This window comes from Diachasma alloeum, unplaced genomic scaffold, assembly GCF_001412515.2.
Source record: "Diachasma alloeum isolate Michigan unplaced genomic scaffold, Dall2.0 Dall_scaffold_01060, whole genome shotgun sequence".
Taxonomy (NCBI): Eukaryota; Metazoa; Arthropoda; class Insecta; order Hymenoptera; family Braconidae; genus Diachasma; species Diachasma alloeum.
In genome coordinates, this window is record NW_021681171.1 from 21946 (window position 1) to 43356 (window position 21411).

The window sequence follows — 21411 nt, forward strand, 5'->3', positions numbered from 1 at the left end:
CTTCTCTTTGTACCGCTCAATTTCTCGCAAATCGGATAATCTTTATTGTGTCAGCTCAATCTCTTCTCAACTTTTCGGTCCGCTCATTGCTTACGGTTTAGTTAGTGACTCAATATTCAGTGACTTTATTTATTGTGAACATTTAAATTGACAAAATACAGTGATTTGTGACACCACGTGCACGTGTCCGCACATTTTTTTTTGACCCGCTCATTCACTCCTGGAAATCCATTTCCCACCTGCCCATCCGCTCCTAATTACCACCGATCCAGGCATCTCATCATACAGTAAGACTGGTGACGAAGTGGGACGGAAGGTATGGAGCTAATGAAAAAGATGAAAACCAAACTTTAGTAATCATCCAATTGAATCGCAATGAAATATATTTAAATAAACCCATCTATATCGGATTTTCTATCCTTGACTTATCAAAGACATTCATCTATGTTTTCCATTATGACTATGTCAAGAACACATTCGGTGATCCTGCGAAATTGTTCTACACTGACACAGATAGCCTCTTGTATGAATTCAATGTCCCAGATATTTATGTATGTATCAAACGTGATATTGCCAAGTTTGATACGTCTGACTATCCTGAAAATAATAAATATAATATTCCACGAATGAATAAGAAAGTCCTGGGCTTGATGAAAGACGAATGCAATGGAAAAATTATGAGCGAATTTGTCGGTCTTCGAGCAAAACCTTATACTTTCAAGATTCATGGGAAAACGAAAGAAAAAAAGCGCGCGAAAGGTGTCAAAGGTTCAGCTCTAAAAACTATCCCGTTTGCTGACTATAAAGATTGTCTTTTCAATACTGAGAGTTTGATTAAATCCCAATATTTGATTAGGAGTAAAAAACATGAAGTCAAGACCATTCACCAACGGAAATAAGCATTAAGCTGGAATGATCATCAAAGAATACTCTGTTCCAATACTACTGATACTGTACCGTATGGTTATCAGAAGTGAAAAACGCCATATTGTTTATCAATGTTATCTTTTATTATAATATTCAACAAATTACGTGTATCATTATTTTGCAATAAAAGATACATATATTTAAAATTATAAATCGCTTTTATCAATCCAACTATTGTGAGAATCATCGAATCCAAGCCATTTTACAAAAATTTTATCACCACGTCTTTTGAGTACTTTTTCCACAGGATGCGTCACTTTCGTCAATTCTTCTTGATAGAATCCACCTTCGAGAGGTTTCTCCTCATAGTCGATGAGCTTATAAGTCACAGGTTTCGTGCGTATAACATCACTTATCGTGAATATCTCTGTTGACCAGTTAGGTGTATAACCTTTTTCAAAAATATTCTTATATTTGCTGACGCGGACTTTATCTCCAACTTTGAACTTGATTCTCTTCGTGTGAGGAGCTTTGAGTTTTCCATAAACATGACGTAAGAGGTACTTCTCATCTGCAGCAGTGACATTCTTGGCTTTCATACGGATTGTGTGATGTTTGGTGTCATTATAAGACTGAACAAGATTTTTGACTACAGGAATCCACTTGTATGTTCCTTATAAACTGAAGTGTTTCCACATTTTTTCTTTCAGCGTACGATTGAATCGCTCACAAATAGATGTTTTCAAGTTACTGAATGTTGAATACATAGTGATACCATTATCATCCATCAGTTTCTTAAATTCAGTGTTGTAGAATTCTTTCCCTCGGTCCACATGCAATTTTTGTGGTTTGCATCCTTGCTTTAACTCGGACTTCATGGCATTCGTTACATCTTTTCCATTCTTCGTTTTAGTTGGCACAGCCCAGGCATATTTTGAAAAAATATCAATGACTGTTAGAAGATATTTCTAACCTTTGTTTTCACGAGCATATGCCGTCATATCAACAAGATCAGCCTGCCAAGTCTCATCCAGTCCGCGTACATCAACATGTCGTCGTGGATAATTCCTTTTAGCTGGTCTATGAAGCTCCTCAACTACTACCGCTTTTTTGGCCATTCTCCAATGCAAGTAAACGTTTATCCAAGTTACCAATCATTTCAGAATTACGCAATGCTAAGTCTTGATTTGTATCTTCTTGAATTCTTTCAATTGCTCTGTAATCATTGATTGCAGACCATCAAGGATGCATCTCACGTGAGACAGATTCTTTCAGTGTTGTTAGTTCGTCTCTCAGATGTCTAATAGTCTTCGAATGATCAATCAAGTGCTCTTGTACTTCCTCTTCATCAATACGTTTTTGTCTCATAGTCTCCAAAAAATTTTCTCGGAATGATTGAATCATTATCTGAATTTCTTCAATTTTACCACCCATGGATCCAGTGACATTATATATGAGCCGAATCTACTCTCTGATCATATTGCGCATTATTTTCAAGGGGACTGCATCACTCGCTTCCACAGAATCAGCTAAATTACACAGTCTGCGATGGTCCATATCATAGTATCCGTCGGAAGTGACCTTGAAACCTTCTCCCGGAAGACCGCGACTACCGGAAGTCCTCACAGCACTCTTGATATTACCCAACTGACGTCCAAACACATCAACACTCATCAAATGATAAATCATCATCCCCACAGTCTAATAAATAATGCCACCCTCACGCAATTCTTCCATTATTGACATAATTTCATTGGTATGACTCATATTTCCAGCTGATTGTGACGCCATATGGAGTCGAAGTCTATCCACTAGCTCATTAGGATCATCCCAATATACATAATCCATTTTTATAGGTTTCACTGATGCAATCATGTGATGAGGTAGATTTGTCCCAGTTTTCTTGGGTTTGATAAGATTTGCAATCGTATTTTGATATTTCTCGGTAGCGTTCTTTCGCAGATGTCCGCTAGATTTATACCGCATTCGATGTGCATTTGTGCTTCGTATGATATTGCCGTAGGTTTGTTTATCAGGTTCGGATTTGAGAATCATGTCAGGTGACTTCGTGAATATCAATTCAATTAGACCAGGAGTTAATGTATACTCCTCACCCTTAAGCTTCATTGAATTTCCATGAAAAGTCACATGAGAATCGCCTATTTTCATACCGCTTTATAAAAAACGTACGCCATATTCTGCATCCAAGTCGCTCTTCTCACGCTCTGTATTGTATTGATCTAAATATGTTTGAAGAAGCTTTTGGGAAGCTATAGAGGATTCCGAGTTGGTTGATGAAATTGGATCAGCTGGAGTCATAGCTTTTATTGGGGATATTTTCTTCGCAGGAGTACTTGCATGTGCTGTTTCTGAGTCGGATGAGAATTCTTCCATAGATTCATATCGAGAAGGACTCTCATAGTTATCGTCCATGTCTTTCTTTATTCTAACAGAAGAACCAGCTATTTTTCTCCTTCTTGAAATCTATATTTGTCTCCTTCTTGAAATTTTCGCTCTGCATGTTGACACTTGTGCTGTCACGCAACAACTATTCTCAATCCCTTCAAATAATGTATATTTATTTTTTCATGAAGCAATCGAATCCTTTTCGATATCGGCCATTATTGAGTTCACTATCTTTATCAATGACAACGAAGCTATATTTGCTTTCATTCCAGCATTTCGCACACAAATCTTTGAATTCTGTAAAGGACATGTCAGTATTGACGTAATCCTCCTAAATATGCTTCAAATTCATCTCGTCTTGACGGAAAAGTATCAGAAAATTTGTGTTGTCAGGCACAAGATGTTTTGGTATACGAGCATAGGTTTGACATAGGTAGAAACTATCAACATCCCTATGTCATCCCATAGAGAAAAATACTCGCATATTATCTTGTTTTTCGCATGCCACATCATCAAAAATCATGATAGAATTTGGTCGAGTATTTTCTGGTGCAATAACTTCATCATGTTCACTATACGCAAAATAACTAATGCCTTTTATGCCAGAAAGTAAACGTTTGAGAAATTGATATTTCGGTTGATTTAAAGATTTTGAATATACCTAGATATTCTCAAATCTTAACCCATTAGGGTGAACTATGAGAGCCAATAAGGCGTTCGTCTTTCCACAATTTGAGGGTCCACAGATAACTGCTCGTACACTACTAGGTAATAGAGGCCCATGACACTTTTTCTCAATCTTCTTTAACATTGTAACGAACATGTGGGGATGTTCGTTAGGAGCACCAAAAACGATCTGGGAACAGCGAGACTCCTACAAGGTTGAATTAAAATCCGTGAGTAAGAATCCTAGAGCGAGAGAGTGAGAGTCCCTCATCCACCTCCGAGTGGCTTATTTCCGGTTAGAGTTATCGGTTCCGTTTATTAGTAAAGATTAGTAATTACGCGTCTTTGAGGGCCCAGAAAAATTATCGTGAAGAAGGGCCAAAATTATAGAGTCATCCGGTTCTTTTTATGGGGTTCACCCTATTGTTAATTTTGCGCGTAATCGAATAGGTCCGGCTGAAATGCCGGCGCTCCAATTTCATTGTATTTTCAGGGGTTAATTGGTTACGTTTTTTTTTTGGGTGGAAGGTCGTTCGGAGCAAGTGCAGCCATCGTCTCCAACGAATCGCCAGGTTGTCTTTGGGTTTTCGATGAGAGAAACGAGTTAAGAAGGAATTAGTAGTGGAGTAATAACAAATGCCGGTAACTTGTCTTTTAACCCCAAGAATCCCGGAGATCCGATCCGTGGGAAGCGCCAAAGACTCGCAGTAATTATCCGAACGACAATCAGTTCGGCCTAGTCTCGCGTAATAATTGATAAAAAGGAACTAGTTTTGTGTTAGGTGATTAGAGAAGAGTTAGGTGAGATTTGAATAATAGGTCGTGAGAGTCGCGATTAATTGTCGTTAGATTCGCACCTTCGAGGGGCGTGTCCGCACCAATCAAAATTCGGGTGATTGAGCGGTGAATTCCGCGCTCTGAGGTGTCTCGAGACGCTCGTGAGTTCGGTAGTTCGGCGTTGGCCCTTGACCTCACCGGAACTAGTGCCAGTACAGTGCCTATCTTAGGATTATAGTGCCTATAGTTGGATCATATTATCTGCACGATGGCGAAGAACACCCCAAAGAGGGGTAAGAAACCCAAAGTGAGTTTTTAGTTCGGTTTATTTATTTTTCCGAATTCATTTCGGCTTTTAGTTATTCGACTACGGGGTCTTCAGCCCCGTACGTCGCATTTTATGCCGTTAAAACGGTGATTGTGAAGAATACTTCAATTGTGAGGTGCCGATCCTCCCCCCCTTTTTTTTCACTCATGATTGGGGGGTTTTCGTGATTTTTTTGGTGGGTANGTGCCGATCCCCCCTTTTCACTCATGATTGGGTAGTTTTCGTGATTTTTGGTGGGTTATTCGAGGGGATTTCTCCCCCTTTTGGGGTTATTTCCGGCTCAAACCCGGCTCCGATCACACTGTGCATCGGCTTATTACGTTGGTTAAAGATCTTTTATGCGAATCTATCGGAGGGGATAATTAATCACGTTGAATTGCTAGAGCGCGTCCATTCCCGTTACACGTGGGTTTTCGCGCGTAAGAAATTCCACTCGTGTTCAAATTGAGTTGGTTCGCGTAGATAGTGAATTAAAATTATGGTTTGTGGATCAATGTGTTCAGGGGGCTTCCCTGAGTAATTCATCTCAGGGTTTCCGAAAATTCGCTCTGCCGATTTCCGGATATTCCATTTTTGGTTTTTATGAATTTCCAGCCCATTCTCGCTGGCGTGTACGCCGAGTTTCTCGAGGGGGAATTCCCCCCCCCCCCTCTCGATTCCCCACAGATACCCATCCACGTTCACACATGGCTATTCTCGCTTTACGCGAGCATTTTTGCGTTTAGAATTCCGCTCGGGGATTAATTAATCTGAGGCGGCTAATTATTTAGGGAAAATTATTTTTTGGGTATTGTTGTCTTCGGTAGACTCTCCCGGACATTTTGTCTCAGGGTTCGTGATTTTTGACTCTGCCATTTTCGAGTTATAGCAAGTTGAGTTTTGCGGAATTTCAGCCGTTTTGGCTGGTATGAAAAATCGATGGGTGAATACGGTCTTCTCTCTCTCGCTCTCATTGTTGCTCGCATACCGTTCCCTCCAATTCTTGGAATTCTCGAGTATTTAGAGATGAGCGTGTATTTCTACTCTCCCCAAATGTTTATTTCGGCATATTTGAGGTATTTATCGATGATATTAATTTCTTCGAATATTTTTTGTCAGATCAGACTATTTTCTATCAGAGTGCGGAATTAATATTATGATTATTATTATTGTCAGTATTGTTAGTTATTAATTGTGGATTTTTCTTTTTTTAAATATTTTTTTGAGAGAATTGAAATGTCTTTCTTTTTGTAAAATTGGTGATTCTTAAATTTCAATAGTGAAACCAGTAAGGATAATGTCGATCTCCTTTTTTTTGCTGTTTCGTAGTTTGGACTGCCCCATTAACCCGTCTCCACCTGAAATCCACCCCTCTCTCCACAACCTAGCACACTGAGCGAACCAAGGACCGTTACCTTTCCACAAAAATCTCGTTTTCTCCCTTTTTTTTGTACGTTTTAGAGTTTTTCGAATTAGTAGAGTTGATTTTATAGATTCCTCCGGTTTGGTAATTCCGGTTAAAAATTACCTGGCGCCCATAGATTTCTGCATTTTTGAGTGTAACTAGATTCAGGGGAAGAAGGGCGAAGGTAATAGGCATTTTAACGGCCATGAAAAATGTCACGTTACAACATGAGGTTATCGAAATTGATTATTGGAAGTGATGTAGTCTGCTTCTTAAACTTTATGGTTAATGACTGATCAGAGAGTTATAAATATCAGTCATTTATAGAAATCGGTACCATTCACTTGCTAGCAGTTGACGTTGGATCATTATCACAGTCGTCCTGTTCTCAAAGCATACACATGTTCAATCATATCTCAGCGAATCATTGAGATCCATACCCCTCCATGTTCTAGCAATGACTGGCACACATACTTATAAATACACGATATTTATTCCATCACTCATCAGTTCGTATTTGGACATGAAAGGGTACAAACACAAGCGAGGGCGTCAAGGTAGAGGCTTAGTGAATAGTATTATCAACAAACTTCCTGTTGAACTACATATACCAGGCTATCAATATTGTGGACCTGGGACAAAATTACAAAAACAATTGAAGCGAGGTAGTCCTGGCATAAATCCACTTGACGCCGCCTGTAAAGAACATGATATAGCCTACTCAAAACATCGAGATAACCTAATTACACGACACGAAGCGGATAAAGTTCTTACAGAGCAAGCCTGGAAACGAGTTTTATCAAAGGACGCAAGTTTGGTCGAAAAAGCAGCTGCTTGGGGTGTAGCTAATACAATGAAAGCGAAAACCTCTCTCGGAATGGGCATAAACAAATTCGTGGCCGAAGGGTTGCGAAAAGGAAGACGAGAAAGGAGAAACATGGTGGCGCTGTGAAAAAGAAGAAGGTCTCCTTGAGACAAATTATTCGAGCTGCTAAGACTTCCATGCGTCCAGGAAGTGACGCCATCAAATCGGCTCTCAAAGGGGCACGTGAAGCAGTGAAAGAAGTTGGTGGTAGAAAGGGAGTGCAATCACCTCGTATCTTACCTGTACCAGCCAAAATTGGAGGTGTATTACCCTTCCTAATACCTCTTTTTGCCGGTTTAAGTGCCACTGGAGCATTGGCAGGTGGTGCTGCGGGTATTGAAAAAGCTATCAATGATGCTAATGCAGCTAGAAAAGCACTACAAGAGAGTATAAGACATAATCAAACAATGGAGGAAATTGCATTGGGCAAGGGCTTATACTTGAGACCTTATAAGAAAGGCTTGGGACTCCATTTAAAAAACGCATAAAGCTACTACACCAAGCCTTCACCGACGTTGATTTGTTAAAATATGCCAAAGCTATGAAAATTCCACATTTTCGTGGAGTATATATAAGAAACGAAATGCCTAAGAAAGGTCCGCATAAATATGAATCAGCTATCGTCAATCTTGATGATAAAAATGGACCTGGTACGCTTTGGGTTGCATACAAAAAGCGAAAGAATCAAATTTTCTATTTCGATATCTTTGGTAATTTTCAACCACCTCCAGATTTGATGAATTATTTCGGTGTTGGTAGCATTGTACAATATAATCATAAACCATATCAAGAGTACGATACAGTGATATGTAGGCATTTATGTCTAAAATTTCTTGATGGAGAATTGATATAAAATCTGAATACATTCTTTTACGGACATCAGTTGAATGTTAACAACGATGAGTGAATCTTTCACCTAAACACTATCAGGCACCTCCTCAGTGTTGGAGGCTCATTATTTTCCACCTATTGAATTATCACCATTGAAGAGCTATACTCTAGTACTCGCTGAGCTACTAACCTTCAATTCTATACCCAACATAGACATTGGGAACAATAAATTTTATGTAGGTGGTAAAGTCATTGAGATACCTACAGGAAGTTATGAAATTGAAAATATCGAAGATTATTTGGTGGAGAAACTCGCTGAATATGACATATCAATTACCCTTAAACCTAACAATAAGACTTCGAAAAGTATCATCCAGTGTAGCCATCTCATAGATTTTAACACAAAAGATTCTATTGGTTGTTTGTTGGGCTTTGCTCCAAAAATTCTGATACCTCATGTCACTCATGAATCCGATTTACCAGTGACGATCCTCAAAGTCAACTCACTGCGAATTGAATGCAACGTCATCACTGGAGCATACATCAATGAACAAAGAGTACACACTATATATGAATTCTTTCGAACAGTTCCACCGGGATATAAGATCATTGAAGTGCCATCAAACATTATTTACTTTCCAATCACCGTACAAGCAATAAGTAATCTCCAATTTAAAATTGTTGATCAAGAAGGTCAACTGGTGAATTTCAGAGGAGAAGTTATAACAATAAGACTGCACATAAAAACTTAATATGGGTATTGTTTTTAATAACGAGTCAGGAGGCAGTTATAAAAGCGAGTCATCATTCCCAATTCGAAACAGTCATCGAAAACCACTCAAGGGGTTGACATCACAGAATATCAAATTCCTAAAGAGTTTAGGTCTCAAAATTTGAAAAAAGAGAAGACATTAAGGAGAAAAATTCGCATATTCTTCTGTTTTTGTATCATCAACTGCAACAAGCCATGGAAGAAATCCTGAAAATCCAACAACCCATCATCTTTGATGAATCCATTGCACATTATGAAATTCATGCGCATCAGCCATTTGCGTCAGCAACTTTCAACAATAATGATGAAATTCGCATCGCTGTTCAACATCAAGACTTATGCTTGCTTCCATGTAAGAGTTCACTGCATATACATGGACGTTTAACTAAACCCGATGGACATGCTGTTACTCACACGAGATTAGTGAATTGTGCTATACTTCATTTGTTCCAGGAGATACGTTATGAACTCCTATTGAATCTGATAAGAATAAGAACATTGGCATCACAACACTTATGAAGAATATAATATCGCAAACTCCAAGTCAAGCTGCTCTAATGCTGGTTGGTCACTTAGAGATGATCAATCTACTATCATTGATGACAATGGCTATTTTGATATTTCCATTCCATTAAAAATGATATTGGGGTTCGCTGAAGACTATGAACGAATCATCGTAAACGCTAAGCATGAGTTAATCCTCACTAGAAGGAATACTGACGTAAATGCAATTATTCAACAACCAGCCGAGGGAGTTGCAGTTGAACCATTCAAACTCTCTCTCGATAGGATCGAGTGGATGATTCCCTACATCAAAGCAGCTGATTCTAGGAAAATCAGTTTGTGGAATTATATCTTTAAGGATACAACTATCCCGATCAGTTTTCGAGCTTGGGAATTATATGAGTACCCACTTTTACCAGCTACCTCTAAACATGTCTGGGTGGTGAAATGTTCAACGCAACTGGAGAAACCTCTATATGTCATCGTGGGATTACAAACTAACCGCAAAAATCAAAATAATAAAAATGCTAGTCGTTTTGATCATGGCAATATTCGTGATATAAAGCTATTTCTCAATTCACAAAGCTACCCCTATGGTAATTTGGATCTTGATATTCCTCATAATCAATACGCATTGCTATATGACATGTACAGCAGTTTTCAAAATTCTTACTATGGTAGAGAGGCTGAGCCGCTTTTGAGTAGAGCCGATTTTCTAACATTTGCCCCACTAATTGTTATTGATTGCTCAAAACAGAATGAATATCTCAAATCTGGACCAGTAGATATTCGCCTTGAGTTCGAATCAGCTAATAATTTTCCTGCCCAAACGGCAGCCTATTGCTTAATTTTGCATGAGTATAGTTGAATACAGTCCTATCAGTGGAGGAGTGAAAAAATTAATTTAAACATATGAAATGATTATTAAAAGCAGTTTTATTGTATTGAGTAAAAATTATCAATAAAGAATAAAAATAATATTTCTATGTATGATTACTTATACAATAGGCCCCCTCTACTGGGTTCCTACTTTGTCGTAGTGAGGGGGCTCGGTCGCGGGCGGTGGAGGTCTTAAGGACTACCGCTGCCCGCGGTCGCTAAGAGGAGTCCACCCAATCCATGTATGTGAGCGGCGTAAGCCATGGCCTCGGCCATACCGTGCTTAAGGATGCGTGGCACAGGGGGAGCTGTGTCGCTAACGGTGCCTCTCAGAAACCTGGGCNGTTTGCAGTTATGCTGGAGTCATATCCGGATCAGAAACTGGGCACTGAAGAGGTAACGGAGGTGAAGAAACTCCTGAAGGGGGCCATTCTGGCGTTACCTGACGGGGTGAAAGTACCCACCTTCAACGGGTCTGGGAAAGACCCGGGTGTGGCAATGGTGTGCTGCACTGATAAGGAAACGGGAAATTGGCTGAAAAGCCTTTTCCCCGAAAACAAAATAGCTGGACTTACTGTACGTGTGGTCGCAGCCTCGGAGCTTCCCAAGAAGCACAGGGTTGTACTACACGTGAAAGACCCAGATCTAACCGCTCAAGAAGCACTGTGCTTCCTTCAGAAACAAAATGCAGGACTGCAGGCCAGAGAGTGGGTTGTCGCTCGGGCCAGTAAGAGCAGGGATGCGAAAAGTGCCCACTTCGTTGCGCTGATAGACAACCGATCACTCTCTGTTCTGAAAGCCTGCAACTTCAAGCTGCACTGCGGGATTCAAAAAGCAACTGTCAAGCTGCTTGCGAAAGACCATGGTGAAAGTCAGAAGAAGGGTACATAGAGGTACCAGGAAAGTAGTCATCATTATGGCTGCAACCCGGGTGCACATTGTACAGATAAATTTGCACCACAGCAAAGCAGCCTCGGCTACTCTAGTCAGGCTGTTAGCTGGGATGCAGACTGTCATAGCAATGATCCAGGAACCATGGATAGTGGACAATGCTATTAAGGGCCTCAGTGGTTGTGGCAGAATCTATCACGCAAACACTCAGGAGCAAATTAGATCTTGCATTGTGATTAAAGGACTAGACTCTTTCTTCTGTTCACAGGCTAATGAGGGAGACCTGGCTGTGGCACAAGTAGATCTGGGCCTGGGACAAGGCGAGGAAATGAGCTTGGTTGTAGGGTCAGTTTACATGCCCTATGACTCGGCTGAACCACCTCCTTCGAAAAAAGTAAAGGACCTATGCAACCATGTGAAGGAAAGGGGACTTGAACTCCTGCTAGGTTGTGATGCCAACTCGCACCATGTAGCATGGGGGAACAGCGGCATTACCGGCAGGGGGGAAAGCCTCCAGGAATTCATAATGGGGGCCGGTCTAAACATCCTTAATAGGGGGTCAGAACCTACCTTCATAGATCGGAGACGACAGGAGGTCATAGATATCACTCTGGGGACGGATAGAGTGGCAGACATGATTGGGGACTGGAGGGTCTCAAAGGACCTCTCAGCGTCCGATCATCAAACCATAAGAATGTCCATCCACACAGTGAAAGAAACGGAATGGGTGAGAAACCCAAGACGAACAAACTGGGGAAATTACCGAGAGAGTCTATCTGACAATCTCAGGGATATCATCCTCAGATTTAACAACAAAAAGCAGCTGGAGGAGGCTTCGATTGCCCTAAACCAGGCCATCATGGACTCCTTCGAGACAAACTGCAAGCTTATCCCGAAAGGGCAGCCCACTGAGACTCCTTGGTGGTCAGAGAGGCTCGGTGGGCTGAGGGGCAAAGCTAGAAAAGCTTTTAACAAAGCTAAGAACATGAGAGCGGGCCCCCGTAAGGAAGACGCATGGAAAACTTACAGAGGCTTGCTCGCAGATTACAACAAGGCAATAAAGGCAGCCAAAGAGGACTGCTGGAGGGCTTTCACAAGCAATGTGGAGAGTCAATCGGAGACCTCTAGGCTGGCAAAAATCCTTGGAACAAACAAGACTCCATATCTAGGGAGCCTACAGGCACCAGATGGCAGCCACACGGAAACCATGGGAGAGACTCTGAAACTCCTAATGAACACCCACTTTCCAGGCTTCATACAGGCCCAGGAGAGAGATAAAGAAACAATGCAAAATCAGAGGGATGTCTACGAAACCCATGATTGGGCATTGGCAAATAAAGTAGTGCAGCCCTGGGGGGTCAAGTGGGCCATCAAAACCTTTGAACCCTTCAAGGCACCGGGACCAGACGGGATCTACCCAGCCCTATTACAGGAAGGGATAGAGACTATCACGGGACCCCTAACCAAGATACTCAGAGCTAGTATAGCCCTGAAACATGTCCCTAGTGTGTGGAATGAGACTAGGATAGTATTCATTCCCAAGCCGGGAAAAACCGGTTATCTAAAACCAAAAGACTTCCGTCCTATAAGCCTCACATCCTTCATCCTGAAGACCCTGGAGAGGCTGGTGGATAGACACATCAAGGCCGGGCCCTTGGCTGACAGACCCCTCTCCCCCTGTCAATATGCATACAGAGAGGGAAGATCAACAGATACCGCCTTACATCACCTGGTGGGACTGATTGAGGGACAACTGGCGGTCAAGGGTTTTGCCATAGGCGCCTTTCTGGATATTGAGGGGGCTTTTGATAGCACTTCGAATCCGGCTATAGAAAAAGCCATGGAAGAACGACAGGTGTCCAAGACTATCATTGCTTGGACACAAAACATGCTGAAAAGCAGAAGACTGTCGGCAGGACATGGGAGGGCATGTGTGGAGGGACGTCCGACTAGGGGCTGTCCGCAGGGGGGAGTTCTCTCGCCCCTGCTATGGAACCTGGTTGTAGATGGACTTCTAAATCAACTAAGTGAGGCCGGCTTCCACGTCATCGGTTTCGCCGATGATGTGGCAGTTGTTGTGAAAGGCGGATTTCTGAGGGTGCTAAGGGACCTGATGGCAACAGCCTTCAATATCATTGAGGACTGGTGCAGGGTAACTGGCCTATCGGTAAATCCAGCCAAAACAACAATCCTGGTTTTCACCAGAAATTATAAACTGGAAAAGATCCAACCTCTGAAGCTAAATGGCTCGGAGATTAACTACACCAGCAGAGTGAAATATCTGGGTGTCCTCCTGGATAATAAACTCAGCTGGAAAGAACATATCTGTACTCAGAGAAATAAAGTGTTTGCCTCTATGTGGGCATGCAGGAGAGCTGTGGGCAGGACATGGGGACTCAATCCTAAAATGATGCTCTGGCTCTACCAAATTGTTCTACTTCCGAGACTGTTATACGCTGCGGTCATTTGGTGGCCGAGGGTGAGTAAGACGGAAACAAGGAACCTGTTGAAAAGCTTACAGGGAACCTTCCAGAGGGCTGCAACAGGAGCCATGAAATCGACACCTACTGAGCCGCTAGAAATAGCACTCACTATCCCACCCCTCGACCTTAGGGTTGTGAGTTGTGCTACCACAACTGCATATAGACTAAGGTGCCAACTAGAATGGAAGATGACGGGCCAAGGCCATACAAGGCTTAGCCTAATCAATGATCGACCCTTCATAGGTAAGACGGATAGGATTCCTAGGAAGTATCAGATCAGGAAAACTTTCAGAACGAGTATACCACCCAGACAGGAGTGGCTAGACTCGAAACGTAAACCAGGACCAAGAGAGGACTACTGGTTTACGGACGGCTCTGGCTTCAATGAAAGTTTTGGGACAGGCATCTACCGTCTGAAAGATGGCTTCGGGGAGAGTTTTCCGCTGGGCCATCATTCAACCATCTTTTAAGCAGAGATTCTGGGCATACTTAAGTGTGCAGAGTATTTGAACGCGAGAGACACAAAAAAGATGAAAATATTCATCTGCAGTAACAGCCAGGCGGCGATACACGCCCTGGAAAAACCCACTACAGAGTCACAGGTGGTGTGGGAATGCATGCAGGCATTGGACACACTGGGTAAAAACAACCGGTTCACCGTAACCTGGGTGCCAGGTCACCATGGGATTCTGGGTAATGAAGAGGCAGATAAGTTGGCCAAGGAGGGTACAGAAAGGGTGCCCTCACACGGCCTGCTTGGCATGCCCTTCGCAGTGGGAAAAACTCTTATTAAAGATCATTTCCAGCGGGATCATGTCAGGCGTTGGGAGAAAGTTGCGACCTGCAGACAAGCGAAACTGCTTATGAGAGGGCAACTAAGAGTTAGGACCAGAAAGCTTCTGGAGTTGCACAGAGGGGATCTGAGGGTAGCAGTAGGGCTCCTTACGGGTCATACAGCTCTCAGAGCTCATCTGTTCAAGATGAAACTTGCAGAACAAGAAGACTGCAGACTGTGCGGAGGCGATAAGGAGGGCGTCATCCACATTTTATGTGAATGCCCCCTATTAGCACTCCGTCGCTATAAAATCTAGGGCCAGGCTTTCCTGGAACCAGAGGACTTACAACAAGCGTCTGTCACCAGCCTTATTAGCCTAGTGATAAACACAGGGCTGGGGCTGTGTGACTGACCGAAACTAAGGCGGAAGTTACAAAAGATCATATGATTTAGGTGACTCTGGGCGCTTTAAGTGACCAGCCGCACATTTTCTATTCTATTTTATTCTATACAATATATAAGATTTCATTCATAAGAAATTACGAGAATCTTTTTCTTTTTTTCTTCAACTGGTGATGTCGTCTTTGTCTATGTTTCACTCGTCTATGTTTGTCATGAGATCGTTTCTCGGTAGGAAACAGCTTGTCACTATCGTTGATATCTGATGAAGTGCTAGGTATTGGTTCATTTACCTTTTGATTTGAGGAATTGATTTCAGATCTTTCTTCAACTCCTAATTGTCTGCGACGTTGTACAAGTTTTAAGTTTCCTTGTAAATCCAAAAAATCTTGAAGGAAGTCCCATGTTATTTGTGGCGCATTATCTCCGTAATAATTGATGACAATATCATCATAGTGAGGAACATACGTTGGAATAGTAGATAACAATTTAACTTCTTCTGGACCCAAATGTTGATCACTTTGCGAAGCACATCGACGTTTTTTTATAAGATCTAAATTTCTTTGCAAGTCAAGAAAAGTTTGCAAGCAGTCCCAAGCTTTCTGCGGGGGATTCTCACCATAATGTCTGATGACAACTTCTCCATAGTTAACCAAAAATGGTGGGAGTGAGCACAAAAATTTCACTTCGTCTGGACTCAATTGATCCATGATGAGGACTAACAGCTTTCCACAAAAATACTGTATATATAAACAGCTGGAAAAGTTTCGAGAATATATCGAGAGTTTTTTTATGTCATTTAATATTACCATTTATGATACAATTCTTTAATGGATTCGGAGAATTATTATGCTCATCTTCATCATTATTATTTTTTACTTTGCTTGGATTTAAAAAAAATCTCATCAGCCATCGCAATTTTTTCCTTTTGAAGAGTTCATGATTTTATTTTTGAGTTCTTTCTCTCGTCCGACACTAATTTGCGATTGATCTTGAAGCTCACGACATTCTCTGACGATTTCATAATTTTCCAACAAAAGAATTACAGCCCAATATAAAGCAAAGGCTGATTCAGGTGGATCACTACCATATCTTTTTTCGATAACGTCAATACAATCACAACCCCATAGTGGTCGCTCAGGCCCATGATCACACTTGATGAATCCAGGAGAATCATATGCTTCAACATTAGCTCGAAGTAGCGGCCAACCTATTGTAGGATTATGACTAAAATATTTATTAACAAGAGCCACACAATTATATTCATTAGGTGGTACATTGCGCAAGAATTGCAGTTCATCTGAACTTCAGCAATCCATAATGAGAACTAACAATTCTTGATTTGAGACGGGTTTTTATAACTTGTCCCCCAAACATTCTAGACCTTTACCAAGTGACGCAATGTAAATATATAATTTTTCAACTCTCATCGGAAGGTTATTAAGCGTACCCCATCCTCTACCCTCAGCCCCTACCCCTCGCCCCTGTCCCTCACCTCACTCCACTACCACTTTCTAGAACCTTCTACCTCACCCCCTACCGCACCCCCTCCCGCCCCCGCAGAACCTTCTCGAACGCGGTTCTGGACCTGATGACTCATTTCTCAAGGTCAAAGTGGTCTAGAACCGCTATTGCTATATTACTGGCGAGTGTGAGGGTTGCAGATCGAGGTGAAGCCAAGCACTGCAATCACATGAGTCAGAAAACGACGGTTTACGGACAGGGTGATGGAAAGAACTTAGAAAATTCGAGCCGAGAAAACTTCTATAGAAAATATTTCAATAGAATAAGTTGTATAGAAAAATCGAATTCAATTGACTTTTTCTGTAGGATATTTTATATTGAACATGTCAATAGAAATGGCCAAAAATTTATAGACGGTTCTCCATAAATCCAATAGAATTGTGTAGCGAATTCGCTAGGTTTTTCTATTCAATTTTTTCGTTCGTGTCTGGCATTGACTCCGACTTTCGTTCGCAACCATCGACTTTTTCTCGCACGAGTTAAGTTCACACTCTTGCCCTAACGTTGTCTGAGCTCGCCAAACGCTCCGAGTGATAGACTGTGTAGAGCGAATCCGGTAACGCTTCAGCAAAAATAACATGGATATGCTGACTAGAGGGATCCACGGAATATACATTTCAAACTTTCGCTTTCTCCTGTGTCAGAACGATAGTTCAAGATATGAAGAAGCAATGTGAATTTTTTCAAATTTTTAAAACCCTTCTATCAGACCTCAACAAGCTTTTTAATTTTTTATGACAAAGTACATGCGAGAGAGTGCATAACGTTTATATGCATGCGATTTCATCAGAATTGATTGAAATTATCATGAATCTCCATCGATTACTTGATGTAAACGATGAAACGAACTCAGACTTTTTTTTTACATTTTTCAATCAATTTGTTATTGAATTAAAAACTATGATGTTCCCTTGAAATGGCACTTTTCGAGACTGTCTAAATGCCCTTTGAACTAGACCGATTTCGTTGAATTTTTGTAGAACAACTCTTCAATTATCGGACTATCATCTGACGAAAGAACGAATAATTTATATTATTCCAAATCACCGAAAAATGCAAAATAATATCGTCAAATTTTTAGGCAGTGACAAGTGCTTGGATCACTTAGAACTTTTATGGAGGTTATTACCTGAAATGGAGAAGGTCAGCCATCTGGTGAAACCTTTTCCCGGATTATACGACGTACCTGGCCGCACCCAATAAATTACGGTATACTTTCTTTATTTTCGATTTTGTTGATGCAAAGAAGATGTAGTGAAATTCCCTATTTGATGACGATTCCATAGAAACTTGAATGGTCAAAATCGGATAATTCTACGCTGGTTACCATACGCGGTTTCAATCTCCCCGTGGAGGACTTACTGTCATACTATTGGGGCTCCAGCGTTGTCGAATTTCCTCTACACTCCCCAGGCGTGTCTATTGAGTTTCCAGGAACGTTCTATAACGAGCAACATTACCATAACATTTACCATGAAAAAAGATCGGTCAGTGATTAAATATCATCAATTTTCTCAGACAGAAGATGAATTTTCCATAAACAATTAAATGTAAAGATTTATTCGGTTCAGTATAATATAGAATAATATTAATAAGAATGATACATAATAGAATTATGGCTGTAATAAACAATGAATTTAACATATATTTTTATAAATTATGAATATCAATAAAGTTTAGAATATCCAAGCGAATCGACGATTTTTCTTTTCATGATTTCAATTCTTCTCAACATTTTGAACTGAACATCAGAGCTTTTATTGAATACCATATTTGATTTTATCTAATCAAATGATGAAATGATGAACAATATTTCATTTTTGGAAATTTAGACCTTTTTCCATAAGTAATTCATGGAAAATGAATTTCCTACCTTCTAAATCATTCTTGGTAATAGATGATCAATTTATTCATATCCAGAGTTCTAGCGGTGATCTATTCCCTAGAAAATAATCAAGTTTTCGGAAAGTTGAACAATCGTAATTATTTATTTATACGACAGAAATGTTAAAAAAATACCATGCCCCAGAATATAATTTGAATGGAGCTGATTATGTTTGAATTTTTTTAAATTTTTCTAATGCAATTCAAGTAAACAAATCGACATTTGAAAATCTGTGGTGTGTAGTATTGTAGAGTAAATTTGTACTGATTTCAATCCCTTGAAGTTTCCATTGGTGGATTAGAATTATTCAAATAATTTTCCAACGAAAACTTCAAGTCCTCTCTCGTGCAATTGAATGACGACACCCGGTATTTTTAAACCACTAGCATCAAATTTTGTTTGCTGGCTTCATCTCTCGTAAGCAGATCATTATATTCACTTACGAGAGATACACATCTTTCAGCAATATCGTTTGTGACATGAAGAGATTTGACAATTTTGGAAGCGGCAACAAAATCATCTCTGCTTTCCCATGTCGTAGGGTCGGTATTCAAGAAACTAGAATCTATTTTCAATATTTCAAAAACTTCATGGTATTTTCTGTAACAAAAGAATCTAGAGTGGAGTCTTGGATGAATTTTGCGTCGTGTATTCCCACTTTTCGCTTTTTTCGATCATCCGTAAGAGCAGAACGATACTTGATGACCTGGCACATCTTTCTCTTACAACTGCACTCACATTTTCATCGAAAAAAGCGAGAGCTATCAATTCCTCTGACAAGTACCAAAGGTGATTAACGAACATGTTGAATGCACCCTTGTAATTCTTCCCATGCTTATTAATCGTAACATTCTCTGCTAAACGTTTCAACAATATCAAATCATTATTGGGAGCTCTGACTGCATTCGAAGCTGTGAACCACACTTTGCGATATACGAGGATGACGAAAATACATACATTTACTAACCCTGAATTTTCCTGAGCTGTCAATCGGAACTGATCCCGAAACAAGAAAATTTTCGAGGAATAGATCCCCTTGGCCATCCACCTGGCATGATGAATAGGAATCAAAGCCCGAAATCGATTCCCTTTGAAAAGATTTCCTCCGAGGAACAGCACCACCAGCTCCGAAAACTCTTGGTAATCCTTGCGAATGTTGTCCTCCTACAAAGTGAATAGGGAAGTATTTTTTAGTATTTTTCGATACGGGGGCATAAAAAAATTTTCTGCCAAGTGTGAGTTTACAGAACGAACCGAAGGCGAGTTCTGTAAAACACTCGGCAAAAAATTGTTGATGATCTAGTATCGAACGATATTTTTTGTTATTTTGTGCGTGAAGAGCGTTTTACGAACGCGCAGTGTTCGTAAAGCATTGCTTCACGCGTAGAGTGACAAAAAAAATATTTCGTGTTATTCATAATTTGAAAATGTGCAAATGGAATCGCTAGAGAAGTGTACGTCCCTCAATTTTACACTATCATCAACAGAAACATATAGCTAACCTTTAACTGTGCTTCAACGAAATGGAGAATATCAGCGATGTTGTCCGGCAAGGCTTCAATCACAGTAAGATCCGTGACTCCCGGTGAGAATTTTCCTTTATCTAGGCAACTCCTGTGTTCTTGGAACCGCTTGAAAATGGAGACTTCGGGTCCTGATGTACACCCCATTGATCTGTCAAACACAGCTTTCAAAAGGAGTTCGAAAACGTGATGCCGGCATGCCATATACAAGAGGTCCCTCCCGATTTTTTCTTCCAACAGAACACAAGTACCCTTTTCACTTCCTGTATTACTGGAATTGGTGTCAAAGACCATCAAGCAGATCTCATCCAGGACACTCCATTCCTCCAAGCTATGGTATACTTTATCTCAAAAACTACTTGACCGATCGGGCTGAAATTGTGCACAGTTATTTCTCGTTAAGACCTATAATCTGACAAAATTTCAACTTTTTGTAAATTATTTTAGCTACTTAATGACTCAATTCTCCAAAAACTGACCATCGGGAAGGTGGCGGTGGACATATTCACATTCAGATGTTATGCCCCAAATAACATTCCAAAATTCAACTGCTTATTCGAATAACATGAAGTGACGAAAGTGGCACAAGTTATTCGAAACAAACAGTGGAATGAAGAAATATACAGATAACTGGGGTGCAGCGTCAGCACTTTGCGCCCCGACGACTGGCCTTCGCGTACACCGGGAAGACGTCACCCGATGCCTTGCAGGTGTGCAACGAAGAACAATGACCAGAACAATCGTATTGCATGAGGTGATAAAAACTCGTGTAATCGTTGACTCGGGGCCAGTTACTTGTTAATCCTTTGATTACCTTCTTTATACTTTATACTCGCTTGATACATTCAGTATCAAACCGAGTTTTATTTATTCAATAACTTTTAAATTAATGATTAAAAAACCAATTCCCAATAAAGTAATTATTTCTATTAACTACCCGCGTGTAATTCATCCCTAATTGAACCCAACCGCTCGGGTCCATTACACAGAGATGGTCGCCAAACTTCTTATTTTTACGTTTCAGACCATTCTACATCATTTCCAATGAAAATTAGAGAGTGTAAAAATCGGACGATTACAAAGCTTCCATTCGGAAGCAAAAAGTGAAATCGGTTGCGTAGTTTTGGAGATATTGAATATTGTAAATTTTCAGGAAAAGTCAAATATCTCCAAAACCATTGATCTGATTGAGCCCATCTGAAATGCGAACAGTTTTTATTACAAGAGCCAAGTTCTCTCCAATTTTCAAGTGGATATCTCAATTATTTCGAAGGCTAGAGAACGTACAAGGATTTTATCGAAAAAACAGAAAATCAAGAATACCTCAGGAACTCTATGAAACGGCTATATATGTTCCCATTGTGCCAATCTGAAATACGAACCGTTGTTATTATAAGAGGGAGGTTCTCTCCTAAATTCAAGTGGACATCTCAATTTTTACGAAAGCTAATGAGCGTACAAGGATTTTATCGAAAAAACAGAAAAGTGAAAATATCTCGAAAACTTTGTAGGGACGGGTATATAGATTTTCATTGATCTAGATAGGAGACATTAGGACGAACATTTTGAAAGAAAAAAAAATGAAATCGATCCGCTAGTTGTGGAGATATTCGCGAAAAACGATTTAAAAACAACTCGCTTTTTCTCAGGAA